Source organism: Meles meles, chromosome 4 (assembly GCF_922984935.1).
Source record: "Meles meles chromosome 4, mMelMel3.1 paternal haplotype, whole genome shotgun sequence".
In the NCBI taxonomy this organism is placed as follows: Eukaryota; Metazoa; Chordata; class Mammalia; order Carnivora; family Mustelidae; genus Meles; species Meles meles.
The window spans coordinates 286,723-307,023 of record NC_060069.1 but is presented as its reverse complement, the minus strand read 5'-3'; positions in this window follow the sequence as shown (position 1 = coordinate 307,023).

Sequence of the window (20,301 nt, the reverse complement as noted above, 5' to 3'; positions counted from 1 at the left end):
TAGTGTCCAGGGCAATCCTCTGAAATTGGGTGGTCTCAGGAGACCGCAGGTTTCTCCTAATCTGCGGGTTTTGTGCAGCTCCGAAGGGCATGTTTTCCTCGGGAACGCAGGTTGTGTCCTGTGGTGTGGTTCTGGAGTCCCCAGTCTGGAGGGCTTGTGGGACAGGGATCTGGGGAAGGAAGTCTGAAAACCAAAGTAAGGGTGAGGGCTAGGGCCTAGGGCTTGGCATACCTGATCTGCAGATGCGGAGCCAAGCTCCTCAGGATCTGAAGGTAGGGCAAGGTTCAGGCACTCACTCAGTCTTGAGTTTCTGTCCATGATGGCCAGTGATTATGGGGTCAGTAAAAAGGGAACATGGAGGTCTCTACCTCTCTGGAGTTTTTGCACAGCTCCTAATAGCAATGTTTTTTTCTGTGGGACAGGAGGAGTCTTCTTTTATGGCTCAGGGGTCCCCAGAATGGAGGCATTCAAGGCCGGGCCTATGGTATGGATGCTTGAAAACCCAATATAGGGTTAGTCTCAGGGCCTATGAGATTGGCATGCCCGATCTGCTGTCTCTCGGGAGAGCTACCCGGGAGCAGAGTTGAAAAAGGGGCTCAGGATGAGTGTCTGATGGACAATAGTTTCCAGGGTGGAACTCTGAATCTGGGGTTGGCATTGGGGGTCATGCAGGATCCTGCTATTCCAGGGGTTTTGTGCACTCCATAGGGCACAGTTTCTTTCTGAAGAGGTGGCAGAGACCTGTGGTGTGGCTCCAGAGTCGCCAGTTTGGAGGGCTTTTGGGCCAGGATTCTGTGCATTGAAGTCTGAAAACCCAAGTTAGGCCTATGGTTCTGGCATAGGGCATGGCAGTCCCACTCTGGTGGCTCTGGGGTGAGCAACCCAGCCGGCTGAGTTTAGAGCTGAGCTCAGGCCGAGGATCAGAATGCATATTAGTGTCCAGGACAAGCCTCTGAATTTGGGTTGGGCTCGGGAAGCCTCAGGTTTCTCCTAATCTGCAGGATTTGTGCAACTCCATAGGGCATGGTTTCTTTGGGAAGGCAGGCAGAGTCCTTAGGTGTGGTTCTGGAATCCCTAGTGTAGAAGGCTTGTGGGTCAGGACTCTCGGAATGGAAGTCTGAAAGCCCAAGCTAGGGTTAGGGTTAGGGTTAGGGCCTAGGGCATGGCTGTCCTGATCTGCAGACACCGAGGCAAGCTCCCAAGGATATGAAATTAGGGAAGTGTCATCTGTGCCTCTGGCTGGAGTTTGTGTTCATGGGGGCCGCTGAATGTGGTTGTGGCGTCAGGGGGAGATCGACCTTTCTACAGCTCTGAGGCTTTTGTGCAGTTCCAGATAGCAAGGTTTCATTCTGGGGGATGGGAGGAGTCCTGTTTTATGGCTCAGTGGTTCCCCATATGTTCGGATTCGAGAGTAGGCCTTTGGGTATGGATGTCTGAAAACACATTTAGGGTTAGGAATATGGCCCAGGGTTATGGCAGGCCTGATCTGATGGCTTTGGGGCGAGCTACCCATGGGGCTGAGTTGAAAACAGGGCTCAGGCTGAGGGTCACAATGCAGGTTTGTGTGCAGGACAGCCTCTGAAAGTGATGGTGGACGCATGGACCATTCAGGATTCTCCTACACTGAAGGATTTACACAGCCCCAAATGGCAAGGTTTCCTTCTTGTGGCATTGGAGACGTTCTGTTTTGTGGCTCATGGGTCCCCCCTTAGGGAGGGATATAAGGCCATGCCTCTGGGGATGGATGTCTAAAAACCCAAGGATTAGAATTTGGACCTAGATTGCAGGCTGTATCTGGTCGCTGTGGGGCAAGGTACCAGGGTTTGCTGAGTGGAGGGCAGGTCTCAGACTGAGTGTCTAATGGGCATTAATATCCAGGGTGGAACTCTGAAACTGGGGTGACATTGGGGGCCAAGCAGGTTTCTGCTATTCCAGAGGTTTTGTGTTCTTCAAAGGGCATGGTTACCTTCTGAAGGGTTAGTAGAGTCCTGTGGTGTGGCTGAAGATTCGCCAGTTTGGAGGGCTTTTCGGCCAGGATTCTGTGCATTGAAGTCTGAAAACCCAAGTTAGGCCTATAGTTAGAGCATAGGGCATGGCAGTCCCAATCTGGTGGCTCTGGGGTGAGGTTTCCAGACGGCTGAGTTTAGAGCTGAGCTCAAGCTGAGTGTCAGAATGTAAATTAGTGTCCAGGGCAAACCTCTGAAATTGAGTTGGCCTCGGAGACCGCAGGTTTCTCGTAATGTGCCTTTTTTTTTTGCAGCTCCTTAGGGCATGGTTTCCACGGGAACGCAGGTAGAGTCCTGTGTTGTGGTTCTGGATTCCCAAATCTGGAGGGCTTGTGGGCCAGGAATCTGGGGAAGGAAGTCTGAAAACCCAAGCTAGGGTGAGGGTAGGGCCTAGGGATTGGCATACCTGATCTGCAGATGGGGAGGCAAGCTCCCCAGGATCTGAAGGTAAGGCAAATTAAGGCACGCACTCAGTCTTGAGTTTGTGTCCATGATGGCCAGTGATTGTGGGGGCAGTCTCAATGGGCCATGGAGTTCTCTACCTCTCTGGAGTTTTTTGTTTGTTTCCTTGTTTATTTACAGCATAACAGTGTTCATTGTTTTGGCATCACACCCAGTGCTCCATGCAGTAAGTACCCTCGCTATTACCCACCACCTGGTTCCTCAACCTCCCACACCCCCCCCCACCCTTTCAAAACCCTCTGGTTGTTTTTCAGAGTCCATAGTCTCTCATGGTTCATCTCCCCTTCCAGTTTCCCTCAACTCCGTCTCCTCTCCATCTCCCCACGTCCTCCATGTTCTTTGTTATGCTCCACAAATAAGTGAGACCCTATGATACTTGACTCTCTCTGCTTGACTTATTTCGCTCAGCATAATCTCTTCTAATCCCGTCCATGTTGCTACAAAAGTTGGGTATTCATCCTTTCTGATGGAGGCATAATACTCCATTGTGTATATGGACCACATCTTCCTTATCCATTCATCCGTTGAAGGGCATCTTGGTTCTTTCCACAGTTTGGTGACCGTGGCCATTGCTGCTATAAACTTTGGGGTACAGATGGCCCTTCTTTTCACTACATCTGTATCTTTGGGGTAAATATCCAGCAGTGCAATTGCAGGGTCATACGGAAGCTCTATTCTTAATTTCTTGAGGAATCTCCACACTGTTCTCCAAAGTGGCTACACTAACTTGCATTCCGACCAACAGTGTAAGAGGGTTCCCCTTTCTCCACATCCTCTCCAACACACGTTGTTTCCTGTCTTGCTAATTTTGGCCATTCTAACTGGTGTCAGGTGGTATCTCAATGTGGTTTTAATTTGAATCTCCCCGATGGCTAGTGATGATGAAATTTTTTCATGTGTCTGATAGCCATTTGTATGTCTTCGTTGGAGAAGTGTCTGTTCATATCTTCTGCCCATCTTTGGGTATGATTATCTGTTTTGTGTGTGTTGAGTTTGAGAAGTTCTTTATAGATCCTGGATATCAACCTTCTGTCTGTACTGTCATTTGCAAATATCTTCTCCCATTCCGTGGGTTGCCTCTTTGTTTTGTTGACTGTTTCCTTTGCTGTGCAGAAGCTTTTGATCTTGATGAAGTCCCAAAAGTTCATTTTCGCTTTTGTTTCCTTGGCCTTTGGAGACATATCTTGAAAGAAGTTTCTGTGGCTGATATCGAAGAGGTTACTGCCTATGTTCTCCTCTAGGATTCTGAGAGATTCCTGTCTCACGTTGAGATCTTTTATCCATTTTGAGTTTATCTTTGTGTACGGTGTAAGAAAATGGTCGAGTTTCATTCTTCTACATATCGCTGTCCAGTTTTCCCAGCACCATTTATTGAAGAGACTGTCTTTTTTCCATTGAATATTTTTTCCTGTTTTGTCAAAGATTATTTGACCATAGAGTTGAGGGTCCCTATCTGAGTTCTCCACTCTGTTCCACTGGTCTATGTGTCTGTTTTTATGCCAGTACCACGCTGTCTTGGTGATCACAGCTTTGTAGTAAAGCTTGAAATCGGGTAACGTGATGCTGCCGGTTTTGTTTTTGTTTTTCAACATTTCCTTAGCAATTCGGGGTCTCTTCTGACTCCATACAAGTTTTAGGATTATTTGCTCCAGCTCTTTGAAAAATACCGGTGGAGTTTTGATTGGAATGGCATTAAAAGTATAGATTGCTCTAGGCAGTATAGACATTTTAACAATGTTTATTCTTCCAATCCAAGAGCATGGAACAGTCTTCCATCTTTTTGTGTCTTCTTCAATTTCTTTCATGAGTGTTCTGTATTTCCTCGAGTACAGGTCCTTTACCTCTTTGGTTAGGTTTATTCCCAGGTATCTTATGGTTCTTGGTGCTATAGTAAATGGAATCGATTCTCTAATTTCCCTTTCTGTTTTTTCATTGTTAGTGTATAAGAAAGCCACTGATTCTGTACATTGTCTTTGTATCCTGCCACGTTACTGAATTGCTGTATGAGTTCTAATAGTTTGGGAGTGGAGTCTTTGGGGTTTTCCATATAAAGAATCATGTCATCTGTGAAGAGAGAGTTTGACTTCTTCCTTGCCAATTTGGACACCTTTTATTCCTCTTTGTTGTCTGATTGCCGTTGCTAGAACTTCGAATACTATGTTGACCAAGAGTGGTGAGAGTGGGCATCCTTGTCGTGTTCCTGATCTCAACGGGAAGGCTGCAAGCTTTTTCCCATTGAGGATGATATTTGCTGTGGGTCTTTCATAGATAGATTTTATGAAGTTCAGGAATGTTCCCCCCATCCCTATACTTTGAAGCGTTTTCATCAGGAACGGATGCTGGATTTCGTCAAATGCTTTTTCTGCATCAATTGAGAGGACCATGTGGTTCTTCTCTCTTCTCTTATTGATTTGTTCTATCACACGGATTGATTTGCGAATGTTGAACCAATCTTGCAACCCAGGGATGAATCCCACCTGGTCATGGTGGATAATCTTTTTAATGTGCTGCTGGATCCTGTTTGCTAGGATCTTGTTGAGAATCTTTGCATCCATATTCATCAGTGATATTGGTCTGAAATTCTCCTTTTTGGTAGGGTCTTTGCCTGGTTTGGGGATCAGGGTAATGCTGGCTTCATAAAAAGAGTCTGGAAGTTTGCCTTCTGCTTCAATTTTTTGGAACAGCTTCAGGAGAATTGGTGTTATTTCTTCTTTGAAAGTTTGGTAGAATTCCCCAGGGAATCCGTCAGGTCCTGGGCTCTTGTTTTTTGGGAGGTTTTTGATCACTGCTTCAATCTCATTACTAGATATCGGTCTATTCAGGTTGTCAATTTCTTCCTGGTTCAATTTTGGGAGTTTGTAGTTTTCCAGGAATGCATCCATTTCATCTAGGTTGCTTAGCTAATTAGCATATATCTGTTGGTAATAATTTCTGATGATTGTTTCTATTTCCTTGGTGTTAGTGGTGATCTCTCCCTTTTCATTCATAATTTTATTAATTTGGGCTTTCTCTCTTTTCTTTGGATTAGTGTGGCCAATGGTTTATTGATCTTATTGATGCTTTCAAAAAACCAGCTTCTAGTTTCATTGATATGTTCTACTGTATCTCTCGTTTCTACCTCATTGATCTCTGCTCTAATCTTGATTATTTCCCTTCTTGCATGTGGAGTTGGTTGGATTTGTTGTTGATTCTCCAGTTCTTTAAGGTGTAGAGACAGCTGGTGTATTCTGGATTTTTCAATGTTTTTGAGGGAGGCTTGGATGGCTATGTATTTCCCCCTTAAAACCGCCTTTGCTGTATCCCATAGGTTTTGGACCGAAGTGTCTTCATTCTCATTGGTTTCCATGAATTGTTTCAGTTCATCTTTGATCTCCTGGTGGATCCAAGCATTCTTAAGCAAGGTGGTCTTTAGCTTCCAGGTGTTTGAGTTCCTTCTGAACTGTTCCTTGTGATTGAGTTCCAGTTTCAAAGCATTGTGATCGGAGAATATGCAGGGAATAATGTCAGTCTTTTGGTGTCGGTTGAGTCCTGCTTTGTGAACCAGTATGTGGTCTATTCTGGAGAAGGTTCCATGTGCACTTGAGAAGAATGAGTATTCTGTTGTTTTAGGGTGGAATGTTCTCTATATGTCTACGAGGTCCACCTGGTTCAGTGTTTCATTCAATGCTCTTATTTCTTCATTAATTTTCTGCTTCGATGATCTGTCTATTTCTGAGAGAGGCGAATTAAGATCTCCTATTATTGTATTCATATCAATGTGACTCTTTATCTTGATTAATAGTTTTCTTATGTAATTGGGTGCTCCCATATTGGGGGCATAGATATTCACAATTGTTAGATCATCTTGGCGGATAGTCCCTTTAAGAATTATGTAGTGTCCTTCTGTATCTCTGACTACAGTCTTTAGTTTAAAATCTAATTTATCTGATATGAGAATCGCTACCCTGGCCTTCTTTTTTTTTTAAATTAATTTTATTTATTTTTATTTGCTTATTTACAGCATAACAGTGTTCATTGTTTTGGCATCACACCCAGTGCTCCATGCAGTACGTGCCCTCCCTATTACCCACCACCTGGTTCCTCAACCTCCCACCCCACCCCACCCCCTCCCGCCGCCCCTTCATAACCCTCTGGTTGTTTTTCAGAGTCCATAGTCTCTCATGGTTCATCTCCCCTTCCAGTTTCCCTCAACTCCCTCTCCTCTCCATCTCCCCATGTCCTTCATGTTATTTGTTATGCTCCACAAATAACTGAGACCATATGATACTTGACTCTCTCTGCTTGACTTAGTTCGCTCAGCATAATCTCCTCCAGTCCCGTCCATGTTGCTACAAAAGTTGGGTATTCATCCTTTATGATGGAGGCATAATACTCCATCATGTATATGGACCACATCTTCCTTATCCATTCATCCGTTGAAGGGCATCTTGGTTCTTTCCACAGTTTGGCGACCGTAGCCATTGCTGCAATAAACATTGGGGTACAAATGGCCCTTCTTTTCACTCCATCTGTATCTTTGGGGTAAATACCCAGCAGTGCAATTGCCGGGTCATAGGGAAGCTCTATTTTTAATTTCTTCAGGAATCTCCACACTGTTCTCCAAAGTGGCTGCACTAACTTGCATTCCGACCAACAGTGTAAGAGGGTTCCCCTTTCTCCACATCCTCTCCAGCACACGTTGTTTCCTGTCTTGCTCATTTTGGCCATTCTAACTGGTGTTAGGTGGTATCTCAATGTTGTTTTAATTTGAATCTCCCTGATGGCTAGTGATGATGAACATTTTTTCATGTGTCTGATAGCCATTTGTATGTCTTCGTTGGAGAAGTGTCTGTTCATATCTTCTGCCCATTTTTTGATATGATTATCTGTTTTGTGTGTGTTGAGTTTGAGAAGTTCTTTGTAGATCCTGGATATCAACCTTTTGTCTCTACTGTCATTTACAAATATCTTCTCCCATTCCGTGGGTTGCCTCTTTGTTTTGTTGACTGTTTCCTTTGCTGTGCAGAAGCTTTTGATCTTGATGAAGTCCCAAAAGTTCATTTTTGCTTTTGTTTCCTTGGCCTTTGGAGACATATCTTGAAAGAAGTTGCTGTGGCTGATATCGAAGAGGTTACTGCCTATGTTCTCCTCTAGGATTCTGATAGATTCCTGTCTCACGTTGAGATCTTTTATCCATTTCGAGTTTATCTTTGTGAACGGTGTAAGAGAATGGTCGAGTTTCATTCTTCTACATATCGCTGTCCAGTTTTCCCAGCACCATTTATTGAAGAGACTGTCTTTTTTCCATTGGATATTTTTTCCTGTTTTGTCGAAGATTATTTGACTATAGAGTTGAGGGTCCATATCTGGGCTCTCCACTCTGTTCCACTGGTCTATGTGTCTGTTTTTATGCCAGTACCACGCTGTCTTGGTGATCACAGCTTTGTAGTAAAGCTTGAAATCGGGTAACGTGATGCTGCCGGTTTTGTTTTTGTTTATCAACATTTCCTTAGCAATTCGGGGTCTCTTCTGATTCCATACAAGTTTTAGGATTATTTGCTCCAGCTCTTTGAAAAATATCGGTGGAATTTTGATCGGAATGGCATTAAAAGTATAGATTGCTCTAGGCAGTATAGACATTTTAACAATGTTTATTCTTCCAATCCAAGAGCATGGAACAGTCTTCCATCTTTTTGTGTCTTCTTCAATTTCTTTCATGAGTGTTCTGTAGTTCCTCGAGTACAGGTCCTTTACTTCTTTGGTTAGGTTTATATCCAGGTATCTTATGGTTCTTGGTGCTATAGTAAATGGAATCGATTCTCTAATTTCCCTTTCTGTATTTTCATTGTTGGTGTATAAGAAAGCCACTGATTTCTGTACATTGACTTTGTATCCTGCCACGTTACTGAATTGCTGTATGAGTTCTAATAGTTTGGGGGTGGAGTCTTTGGGGTTTTCCATATAAAGAATCATGTCATCTGCGAAGAGAGAGAGTTTGACTTCTTCCTTGCCAATTTGGATAACTTTTATTTCTCTTTGTTGTCTGATTGCCATTGCTAGAACTTCGAATACTATGTTGACCAAGAGTGGTGAGAGTGGGCATCCTTGTCGTGTTCCTGATCTCAACGGGAAGGCTGCAAGCTTTTTCCCATTGAAGATGATATTTGCTGTGGGTCTTTCATAGATAGATTTTATGAAGTTCAGGAATGTTTCCTCTATCCCTATACTTTGAAGCGTTTTCATCAGGAACGGATGCTGGATTTCGTCAAATGCTTTTTCTGCATCAATTGAGAGGACCATGTGGTTCTTCTCTCTTCTCTTATTGATGTGTTCTATCACACTGATTGATTTGCGAATGTTGAACCAACCTTGCAACCCAGGGATGAATCCCACCTGGTCATGGTGGATAATCTTTTTAATGTGCTGCTGGATCCTGTTTGCTAGGATCTGTTGAGAATCTTTGCATCCATATTCATCAGTGATATTGGTCTGAAATTCTCCTCACATGGATTGATTTGCGAATGTTGAACCAACCTTGCAACCCAGGGATGAATACATATGTTGTCTACAAGAGACCCATTTTGGACCTAAGGATGAACCCAGACTGAAAGTGAAGGGATGGAGAAGCATCTTTCATGCCAATGGGCCTCAAAAGAAGGCCGGGGTAGCGATTCTCATATCAGATAAATTAGATTTTAAACTAAAGACTATAGTCAGAGATACAGAAGGACACTACATAATTCTTAAAGGGACTATCCACCAAGACCATCTAACAATTGTGAATATCTATGCCCCCAATATGGGAGCACCCAATTACGTAAGAAAACTATTAATCAAGATAAAGAGTCATATTGATATGAATACAATAATAGTAGTAGATCTTAATACGCCTCTCTCAGAAATAGACAGATCATCAAAGCAGAAAATTAATAAAGAAATAAGAGCATTGAATGAAACATTGGACCAGATGGACCTCATAGACATATACAGAACATTCCACCCTAAAACAACAGAATACTCGTTCTTCTCAAGTGCACATGGAACCTTCTCGAGAATAGACCACATACTGGGTCACAAAGCAGGACTCAACCGACACCAAAAGACTGACATTGTTCCCTGCATATTCTCAGATCATAATGCTTTGAAACTGGAACTCAATCACAAGGAACAGTTCAGAAGGAACTCAAACACCTGGAAGCTAAAGACCACCTTGCTTAAGAATGCTTGGATCCACCAGGAGATCAAAGATGAACTGAAACAATTCATGGAAACCAATGAGAATGAAGACACTTCGGTCCAAAACCTATGGGATACAGCAAAGGCGGTTTTAAGGGGGAAATACATAGCCATCCAAGCCTCCCTCAAAAACATTGAAAAATCCAGAATACACCAGCTGTCTCTACACCTTAAAGAACTGGAGAATCAACAACAAATCCAACCAACTCCACATGCAAGAAGGGAAATAATCAAGATTAGAGCAGAGATCAATGAGGTAGAAACGAGAGATACAGTAGAACATATCAATGAAACTAGAAGCTGGTTTTTTGAAAGCATCAATAAGATCAATAAACCATTGGCCACACTAATCCAAAGAAAAGAGAGAAAGCCCAAATTAATAAAATTATGAATGAAAAGGGAGAGATCACCACTAACACCAAGGAAATAGAAACAATCATCAGAAATTATTACCAACAGATATATGCTAATTAGCTAAGCAACCTAGATGAAATGGATGCATTCCTGGAAAACTACAAACTCCCAAAATTGAACCAGGAAGAAATTGACAACCTGAATAGACCGATATCTAGTAATGAGATTGAAGCAGTGATCAAAAACCTCCCAAAAAACAAGAGCCCAGGACCTGACGGATTCCCTGGGGAATTCTACCAAACTTTCAAAGAAGAAATAACACCAATTCTCCTGAAGCTGTTCCAAAAAATTGAAGCAGAAGGCAAACTTCCAGACTCTTTTTATGAAGCCAGCATTACCCTGATCCCCAAACCAGGCAAAGACCCTACCAAAAAGGAGAATTTCAGACCAATATCACTGATGAATATGGATGCAAAGATTCTCAACAAGATCCTAGCAAACAGGATCCAGCAGCTCTCTGGAGTTTTTGCACAGCTCCAAATAGCAATGTTTTCTTCTGTGGGACAGGAGGAGTCTTGTTTAATGGCTCAGGGGTCCCCAGTATGGAAGGATTCAAGGCCGGGCCTGTGGGTATGGATGCTTGAAAACCCAATATAGGGTTAGTCTCAGGGCCTACGGGATTGGCATGCCCGATCTCCTGTCTCTCGGGAGAGCTACCCGGGAGGTGAGTTGAAAAAAGGGCTCAGGATGAGTGTCTGAAGGACATTAGTGTCCAGGGTGGAACTCTGAAACTGGCGGTGGCTTTGGGGGCCATGCAGGTTTCTGCTATTCAAGGGATTTTGTGCGCTCCGTAGTGCACAGTTTCCTTCTGAAGGGGTGGCAGAGACCTGTTGTGTGGCTCCAGAGTCACCAGTTTGGAGGGCTTTTGGGCCAGGATTCTGTGCAATGAAGTCTGAAAACCCAAGTTAGGCCTATAGTTAGGGCAGTCCCACTCTGCTGGCCCTGGGGTGAGGTACCCAGCAGGCTGAGTGTAGATCCTAGCTCAGGCCGAGGGTCAGAATGCATATTAGTGTCCAGGACAAGCCTCTGAATTTGGGTTGGGCTCGGGAGGCCGCAGGTTTCTCCTAATCTGCGGGATATGTGCAACTCCATAGGGCATGGTTTCCTTGGGAAGGCAGGCAGAGTCCTGTGGTGTGGCTCTGGAGTCGCCAATTCAGAGGGCTTGTAGGTCACGACTCTGGGAATGGAAGTCTGAAAGCCCAAGCTAGGGTTAGGGTTAGGGTTAGGGCCTAGGGCATAACTGGCCTGATCTGCAGACACCGAGGCAAGCTCCCAGGGTTATGAAAGTAGGGAAGTTTCAGTCTGTGCCTCAGGCTGGAGTTTGTGTTTATGGGGGCCGCTGAATGTGGATGTGGCGTCAGACCGAGATCGACATTTCTACAGCTCTGAGGCTTTTGTGCAGTTCCAGATAGCAAGGTTTCATTCTGGGGGATGGGAGGAGTGCTGTTTTGTGGCTCAGGGTTTCCCCATATGTTCGGATTCGAGAGTAGGCCTTTGGGTATGGATGTCTGAAAATCAATTTAGGGTTATGAATATGGCCCATGGGTATGGCAGGCCTGATCTGATGGCTTTGGGGCGAGCTACCCATGGGGCTGAGTTGCAAACAGGGCTCAGGCTGAGGGTCACAATGCAGGTTTGTGTGCAGGACAGCCTCTGAAAGTCATGGTGGATGCATGGACCATTCTGGTTTGTCCTACATTGAAGGTTTTACACAGCCTCAAATGGCAAGGTTTCCTTCTTGGGGCATTGGAATAGTTCTGTTTTGTGGCTCAGGGGTCCCCCCTTATGGAGGGATATGAGGCCATGGCTCTGGGGATGGATGTCTAAAAACCCAAGGTTTAGAGTTGGGACCTAGATTGCAGGCCGTATCTGGTGGCTGTGGGGCAAGGCACCAGGGTTTTCTGAGTGGAGGGCAGGTCTCAGACTGAGTGTCTATGGGCATTCGTATCCAGGGTGGAACTCTGAAACTGGGGTGACATTGGGTGCCATGCCGTTTTCTGCTATTCCAGTGGTTTTGTGTTCTTTCTAGGGCACGGTTTCCTTCTGAAGGGGTGGCAGAATCCTGTGGTGTGGCCCTAGATTCCCCAGTCTGGAGGGCTTTTGGGCCAGGATTCCATGCATTGAAGTCTGAAAACCCAAGTTGGGCCTATGGTTATGTCATAGGGCATGGAAGTCCCACTGTGGTGCTCTTGGGTGAGGTATAAAGCGGGTGAGGTATAAAGTGGGCTGAGTTTAGAGCTGAGCTCAAGCAAGGTCAGAATGCAAATTAGTTTCCAGGGCCATCCCCTGAAATTGGGTTGGCCTAGGGAGACCGCAGGTTTCTCCTAATCTACGGGTTTCGTGCAGCTCCGTATGGCATGGTTTCCTCGGGAACACAGATAGAGGCCTGTGGTGTGGTTCTGGAGTCCCCAGTCTGGAGGGCTTGTGGGCCAGGAATCTGGGGAAGGAAGTCTGAAAACCCAAGCTAGGATGAGGGTTAGGGCCTAGGGCTTGGCATACCTGATCTGCAGAAACTGAGGCAAGCTCTGCAGAATCTGAAGGTAGGGTAAGGTTCAGGCACTCACTCAGTCTTGAGTTTGTGTCCATGATGGCCAGTGATTGTGGGGGCAGTCTCAAGGAGCCATGGCGGTCTCTACCTCTCTGGAGTTTTTGCACAGCATCAGATAGCAATGTTTTCTTCTGTGGGACAGGAGGAGTCTTGTTTTATGGCTCAGGGGTCCCCAGTATAGAGGGATTCAAGGCCGGGCTTATGGGTATGGATGCTTGAAAACCCAATATAGGGATAGATTTAGGGCCTTCGGGATTGGCATGCCCGATCTGCTGTCTCTCAGGAGAGCTTCCCGGGAGGTGAGTTGAAATAAGGGCTCAGGATGAGTATCTGATGGACATTAGTGTCCAGGGTGGAACTCTGAAACTGGGGTGGCTTTGGGGGCCATGCAAGTTTCTGCTATTCCAGGGGTTTTGGGCACTCCGTAGGGCACAGTTTCATTCTGAAGCGGTGGCAGAGACCTGTGGTGTGGCTCCACAGTCACCAGTTTGGAGGGCTTTTGGGGCAGGATTCTGTGCATTGAAGTCTGAAAACCGAAGTTAGGCCTATAGTTAGGGCATGGGGCATGGCAGTCCCACTCTGGTGGCTCTGGGGTGAGCAACCCAGCCGGCTGAATTTAGAGCTGAGCTCAGGCCGAGGATCAGAATGCATATTAGTGTCCAGGACAAGCCTCTGAATTTGGGTTGGGCTCGGGAAGCCTCAGGTTTCTCCTAATCTGCAGGATTTGTGCAACTCCATAGGGCATGGTTTCTTTGGGAAGGCAGGCAGAGTCCTTAGGTGTGGTTCTGGAATCCCTAGTGTAGAAGGCTTGTGGGTCAGGACTCTCGGAATGGAAGTCTGAAAGCCCAAGCTAGGGTTAGGGTTAGGGTTAGGGCCTAGGGCATGGCTGTCCTGATCTGCAGACACCGAGGCAAGCTCCCAAGGATATGAAATTAGGGAAGTGTCATCTGTGCCTCTGGCTGGAGTTTGTGTTCATGGGGGCCGCTGAATGTGGTTGTGGCGTCAGGGGGAGATCGACCTTTCTACAGCTCTGAGGCGAGTAGGCCTTTGGGTATGGATGTCTGAAAAGAAATTTAGGGTTAGGATTATGGCCCAGGGTTATGGCAGGCCTGATCTGATGGCTTTGGTGCGAGCCACCCATGGGACTGAGTTGAAAACAGGGCTCAGGCTGAGGGTCACAATGCAGGTTTGTGTGCAGGACAGCCTCTGAAAGTCATGCTGGACCCATGGACCGTTCAGGTTTCTCCTATACTGAAGGTTTTACACAGCCCCAAATGGCAAGGTTTCTTTCTACAGCTCTGAGGCTTTTGTGCAGTTCCAGATAGCAAGGTTTCATTCTGGGGGATGGGAGGAGTCCTGTTTTATGGCTCAGTGGTTCCCCATATGTTCGGATTCGAGAGTAGGCCTTTGGGTATGGATGTCTGAAAAGAAATTTAGGGTTAGGATTATGGCCCAGGGGTAGGGCAGGCCTGATCTGATGGCTTTGGTGCGAGCCACCCATGGGACTGAGTTGAAAACAGGGCTCAGGCTGAGGGTCACAATGCAGGTTTGTGTGCAGGACAGCCTCTGAAAGTCATGCTGGACCCATGGACCATTCAGGTTTCTCCTATACTGAAGGTTTTACACAGCCCCAAATGGCAAGGTTTCCTTCTTGTGGCATTGGAGACGTTCTGTTTTGTGGCTCAGGGGTCCCCCCTTATGGAGGGATATGAGGCCCTGCCTCTGGTGATAGATGTCTAAAAACCCAAGGTTTAGAACTGGGACCTAGATTGCAGGCCGTATGTGGTGGCTGTGGTGCAAGGTACCAGGCTTTCCTGAGTGGAGGGCAGGACTCAGACTGAGTGTCTAATGGGCATTAGTATCCAGGGTGGAACTCTGAAACTGGGGTGATATTGGGGGACATGCAGGTTTTCTGCTATTCCAGGGGTTTTGTGTTCTTCCTAGGGCACGGTTTCCTTCTGAATGGGTGGCAGTATCCTGTGGTGTGGCTCCAGAGTCCCCAGTCTGGAAGGCTTTTGGGCCAGGATTCTGTGCACTGAAGTCTGAAAACCTAAGTTGGGCCTATGGTTAGGGCATAGGGCATGGAAGTCCCACTCTAGTGGCTCTCGGGTGAGGTATAAAGTGGGCTGACTTTAGAGCTGAGCTCAAGCGAGGGTCAGAATGCAAATTAGTGTCCAGGGCAATCCCTGAATTTGGGTTGGCCTAGGGAGACCGCAGGTTTCTCCTAATCTACAGGTTTCGTGCAGCTCCGTACAACATGGTTTCGTCGGGAACACAGGTGGAGGCCTGTGGTGTGGTTCTGGAGTCCCCAGTCTGGAGGGCTTGTGGGTCAGTACTCTGGGAATGGAAGTCTGAAAACCCAATCTAGGGTTAGGGTTAGGGTTTGGGTTAGGGTTAGGGTTAGGGCCTAGGGCATGGCTGTCCTGATCTGCAGACACCAAGGCAAGCTCCCAGGGTTATGAAATTAGGGCAGTGTCAGTCTGTGCCTCAGGCTGCAGTTTGTGTTCATGGGGGCCGCTGAATGTGGATGTGGCGTCAGAGGGAGATCGACATTTCTACAGCTCTGAAGCGTTTGCGCAGTTCCAGATAGCAAGATTTCATTCTGGGGGATGGGAGGAGTGTTGTTTTATGGCTCAGGGGTTCCCCATATGTAGGGATTCGAGAATAGGCCTTTGGGTATGGTTGTCTGAAAAGCAATTTAGGGTTAGGATTATACCCCAGGGGTAGGGCAGGCCTTATCTGATGGCTTTGGGGCGAGCTACCCATGGGACTGAGTTGAAAACAGGGCTCAGGCTGAGGGTCACAATGCAGGTTTGTGTGCAGGACAGCCTCTGAAAGTCATGGTGGACCAATGGACCATTCAGGTTTCTCCTACACTGAAGGTTTTACACAGCCCCAAATGGCAAGGTTTCCTTCTTGGGGCATTGGAGACATTCTGTTTTGTGGCTCACGGGTCTCCCCTTATGGAGGGATATGAGGCCCTGCCTCTGGTGATAGATGTCTAAAAACCCAAGGTTTAGACCTGGGACCTAGATTGCAGGCTGTATGTGGTGGCTGTGGTGCAAGGTACCAGGCTTTCCTGAGTGGAGGGTGTAGGGGCCTGATTAGGCAGAGGAACTGTAAACCCCGGATATAGGGGCGGGCCAGGCCAGATAGCCGTATTCAGTCAGAGGGGTGTGCATATATTAACTGTGGTAGGTTGAAATCCGATTGGCCACCTGTGTGTGGGCGGGGCTCAGCCACCTCTATAAAAGATGGTCTGTAAGACTGGAAAGGGTTTTTTTTTTCTTTTTAGCAAGAGCCCTGCACCACCCGGTGCACCACCGCGAGCGGCAGCAGTAGCGGCGCCATAGCGAGCGGCATCGCTCGTGCACCGCCCAGAGCAGAAGCGGTAGCGGCACCACCCGGTGCACCACCGCGAGCGGCAGCAGTAGCGGCGCCATAGCGAGCGGCATCGCCCGTGCACCAGAGCAGAAGCGGTAGCGGCACCACCGCGAGCGGCAGCGGTAGCGGCGCCATAGCGAGCGGCATCGCCCGTGCACCGCCCAGAGCAGAAGCGGTAGCGGCACCACCCGGTGCACCACCGCGAGCGACAGCAGTAGCGGCGCCATAGCGAGCGGCATCGCCCGTGCACCAGAGCAGAAGCGGAAGCGGCACCACCCGGTGCACCACCGAGAGCGGCAGCGGCGCCACAGCCAGCGGCATCGTCCCATGCACCGCCCAGAGCAGCCGCGGCAGCGGCGCCACAGCACGCGGCACCGCCTCGTGCACCAGAGCAGCAGTTCCAGCGGCGCCGCCTTGAACTGTAACACGAGCGGCGCCGCCCCGTGCACCACTGCGAGCAGCAGCGGCAGCGGCATCGCCCCGTGCACCGCCCAGAGCAGCAGCGGTGGCGGCGCCACTTCAAGCGGCGTCGCCCCCTGCACCGCACCGCCCAGAGCAGCTGCGGCAGCGGCGCCACAGCACGCGGCACCGCCTCGTGCACCAGAGCAGCAGTTCCAGCGGCGCCGCCTTGAACTGTAACACGAGCGGCGCCGCCCCGTGCACCACTGCGAGCAGCAGCGGCAGCGGCATCGCCCCGTGCACCGCCCAGAGCAGCAGCGGTGGCGGCGCCACTTCAAGCGGCGTCGCCCCCTGCACCGCACCGCCCAGAGCAGCAGCAGCAGCGGCGCCAACTCCAGCGGCATCGCCCCATGCACTGCACCGCCCAGAGCAGCAGCAGCAGCGGCGCCAACTCCAGCGGCATCGCCCCATGCACCGCCAAGAGCAGCAGCGGCAGCGGCGCCATAGCGAGCGGCATCGCCCGTGCACCAGAGCAGAAGCGGTAGCGGCACCACCCGGTGCACCACCGCGAGCGGCAGCGGTAGCGGCGCCATAGCGAGCGGCATCGCCCGTGCACCAGAGCAGAAGCGGTAGCGGCACCACCCGGTGCACCACCGCGAGCGGCAGCGGTAGCGGCGCCATAGCGAGCGGCATCGCCCGTGCACCGCCCAGAGCAGAAGCGGTAGCGGCACCACCCGGTGCACCACCGCGAGCGGCAGCAGTAGCGGCGCCATAGCGAGCGGCATCGCTCGTGCACCGCCCAGAGCAGAAGCGGTAGCGGCACCACCCGGTGCACCACCGCAAGCGGCAGCAGTAGCGGCGCCACAGCGAGCGGCATCGCCCCGTGCACCGCCCAGAGCAGCAGCGGTGGCGGCGCCACCTCAAGCGGCGTCGCCCCCTGCACCGCACCGCCCAGAGCAGCAGCAGCAGCGGCGCCAACTCCAGCGGCATCGCCCCATGCACTGCACCGCCCAGAGCAGCAGCAGCAGCGGCGCCAACTCCAGCGGCATCGCCCCATGCACCGCCAAGAGCAGCAGCGGCAGCGGCGCACAGCGAGCGGCATCGCCCCGTGCACCGCCCAGAGCAGCAGCGGCAGCGGCGCCACAGCGAGCGGCATCGCCCCGTGCACTGCCCAGAGCAGCAGCGGCAGCGGCGCCACAGCGAGCGGCATCGCCCCGTGCACCGCCCAGAGCAGCAGCGGCAGCAGCACCACCGCAAGCAGCACTGCACCAGAGCAGCAGTGGCAGCCGCGCCACTGCGATGCCACGAGCGACGCCACCCTGAGCCAGAGTATCAGCAGCAGCACCACCGCAAGCAGCCACGCCGCCTCAGGCAGCGCTGCCATCAGGAGCAGCCTCTCAAGAGCCAACGGTGCAGCCATGCCGGGAGTGGGTCTGTGGTACAGTGAGGGTGAGGCAGGGAGCCTCCAGGGGGGACCCCAGCGACTGGGAGGTGGTGGTCCCCAGCAAGACTCGGGCACCTACCAGTCGGTTTGGTTTCTAATGCAGTTTGGTTTCTAATGTAGTTTGGTTTCTAATGCAGTTTGGTTTCTAATGTAGTTTGGTTTCTAATGCAGTTTGGTTTCTAATGTAGTTTGGTTTCTGATGCATGGCGCGAAATAAAACTTTGCTTGATTTTCGCTTTGTGTCAGTCTCGTTCCTTTGATCACGGACCCTAACATTGGGGGCTCATCCGGGATCAAACAACGAGAACTGAGCCAGCATCGGAACTTATGGGAAAAGCCTCCGGAGGTGTTAGGATTTTATCTGTCTGTCTGGTTGGAGCTCCAGGGTATGGCCCACCGGGGAGAAGCTGGACGCAGCCATGCTCCCCAGGGCTGGAGTGGATGCGGGGACGCCCCATCCCTCTGCTGGTAGATCGACAGGGGGTTTGAGTCCCCCTGGGCGGTCAGGGGGTTCGAGTACCCCTAGGCAGTCATCGGGGGTTTGAGTCCCCCTAGATGATCAGGGGGTTCGAGTCCCCCTGGATGGTCACCAGGGTGTTCGAGTCCCCCATTCGGTCATCAGGGGTCAAGTCCCCCTAGGCGGTCAGGGGTTTGAGTCCCCCTAGGAAATCCCCACTGGTGGCAAGACCGCTGGGCCTGTGGTTTTCTTCGTCTTGTCTTTTTGTTGTCTGCTGTGTTGTTTGTTATGTTTGAAGGAATGGGGCAAGCAAAGAGTAAGGGGACTCTGACTTTCATCCCTCTGTTCCTCATAATAGATGTGGGGCTTCTCCCTCACTCATTTCGTGTGTTAAGGGCTATCACTAGAGCTAACTGGGGTTAGTCTAACTCAGGACAGAGACTTTAAGGAATATTCCCAAGCAGCTGCCGAAACTCCCTTTGTTTCAGGGAATTCCTTGCCTTCTCTGGCCCGACGTGGACTGCCTAACCCCTCCCCCTTGCTGGCGGGAAAGCATGGCATCTGAAGTGGAATGGGCCCAGATGGAACATGAAATCTGTTAGCAAAGAGATGACTGAACTGATGGTTAATTATCTGTCTCAGGGTTTTAATGGGTAATTGTTAAAGTAGCTTTCAGAGTCTTTGGCAACCTGAAGCTTTGAAGTTTAGCTTGGATGACAAATGGAATGAAGTGCTAGGGTGCTGGTTGCTGAAACTGGGTTTGTGCTTTTGAAATCTGTTAGTAAACAAGTTTTGTGCTTAACGGCTGTCGTAACAGTTCACAAGTGGCTAAAATGTGAATGGTTTTCTCTTTGCTCACCTAGAATTGTAATTGAGATCTCTTTGACTCATAAGCCTTTTCCCTGATGTGCTAAGTTACTCAGGAAGTACGGCTAAATCAATGATAAACCTTGGGTTACATTTGGGTAAATGCTGTAACTACTCCAGAGGAACCCAAAAATCAGGGGGCAGTGAATCTTGATTTTGCCAGTCAGTCAGTCCTGGATACAAGGAGGAAACTTTAGGAAATTGAAGGATTTCAAGGGAAGAATCTGATTGAGTTATTGGGAATAGGAGACAGGTGTTTAACAACAGGGATGCACAAGAGGATGAAAAACAGACAAAAAGACTTGTTAAGGTTTTGGCATTACATGAGGCAGGGAAGAAACCGGTTGGGGATAGTAAATGGAAGGAAAAGCCTAAGCACAGAAAAGGCAGGCAGGAAGACTTAGATCCAGACCAGTGTGCTTACTGTAAGGAAAAGGGTATCAGGTGTCAGCAAAGAAAGCACAGCTCTGTCAGAGCCATGCCACATATCTAGGCTTTGATCTTCATGAGGGAGTGCGTTCACTGTCTGAGTCCAGGAAACAGGTGATCACTGGATACCCCTGCCCCATCACGTCCTGACATCTGAGGAAGTTTCTTGGATGGTGGGCTACTGTAGGCTGTGGATACTGCAGTTTGTGGAGATTGCCCAACCTCCATACAAACTGGCAAAGGGAGGGCTCACTATGATAGAGTGGACAGCTGAGGCCGAAGGAGCATTTCGGGAATTACAAGCAGCTTTACTACGTGCTCCAGCATTGGCCATCCCCGATGTTACCAAGCCCTTCCACTTGGTGTGTGGATGAAAAAGCAGGGGTGGCCAAAGGAGTTTTAACTCAGACCCTGGGGCCTTGGAAAAGGCCAGTAGCCTGTCTTAGCAAGAAACTAGATCCAGTAGCAGCTGGGTTTCCCCCTTGCCTCCGCATAATTGCTGCCATAGCCGTCCTGGTCAAGGATGCAAGTAAATTGACTTTGGATCAAAATCTCATTTTGACCACCACACATGCCATCGAGGGCCTTCTCCGGACTCCACCAGGCCGAAGGATGACAAATGCCCGAGTGACGGGGTATCAGGCCCTCCTCCTCAATGAACCAAGAGTGACCTTCC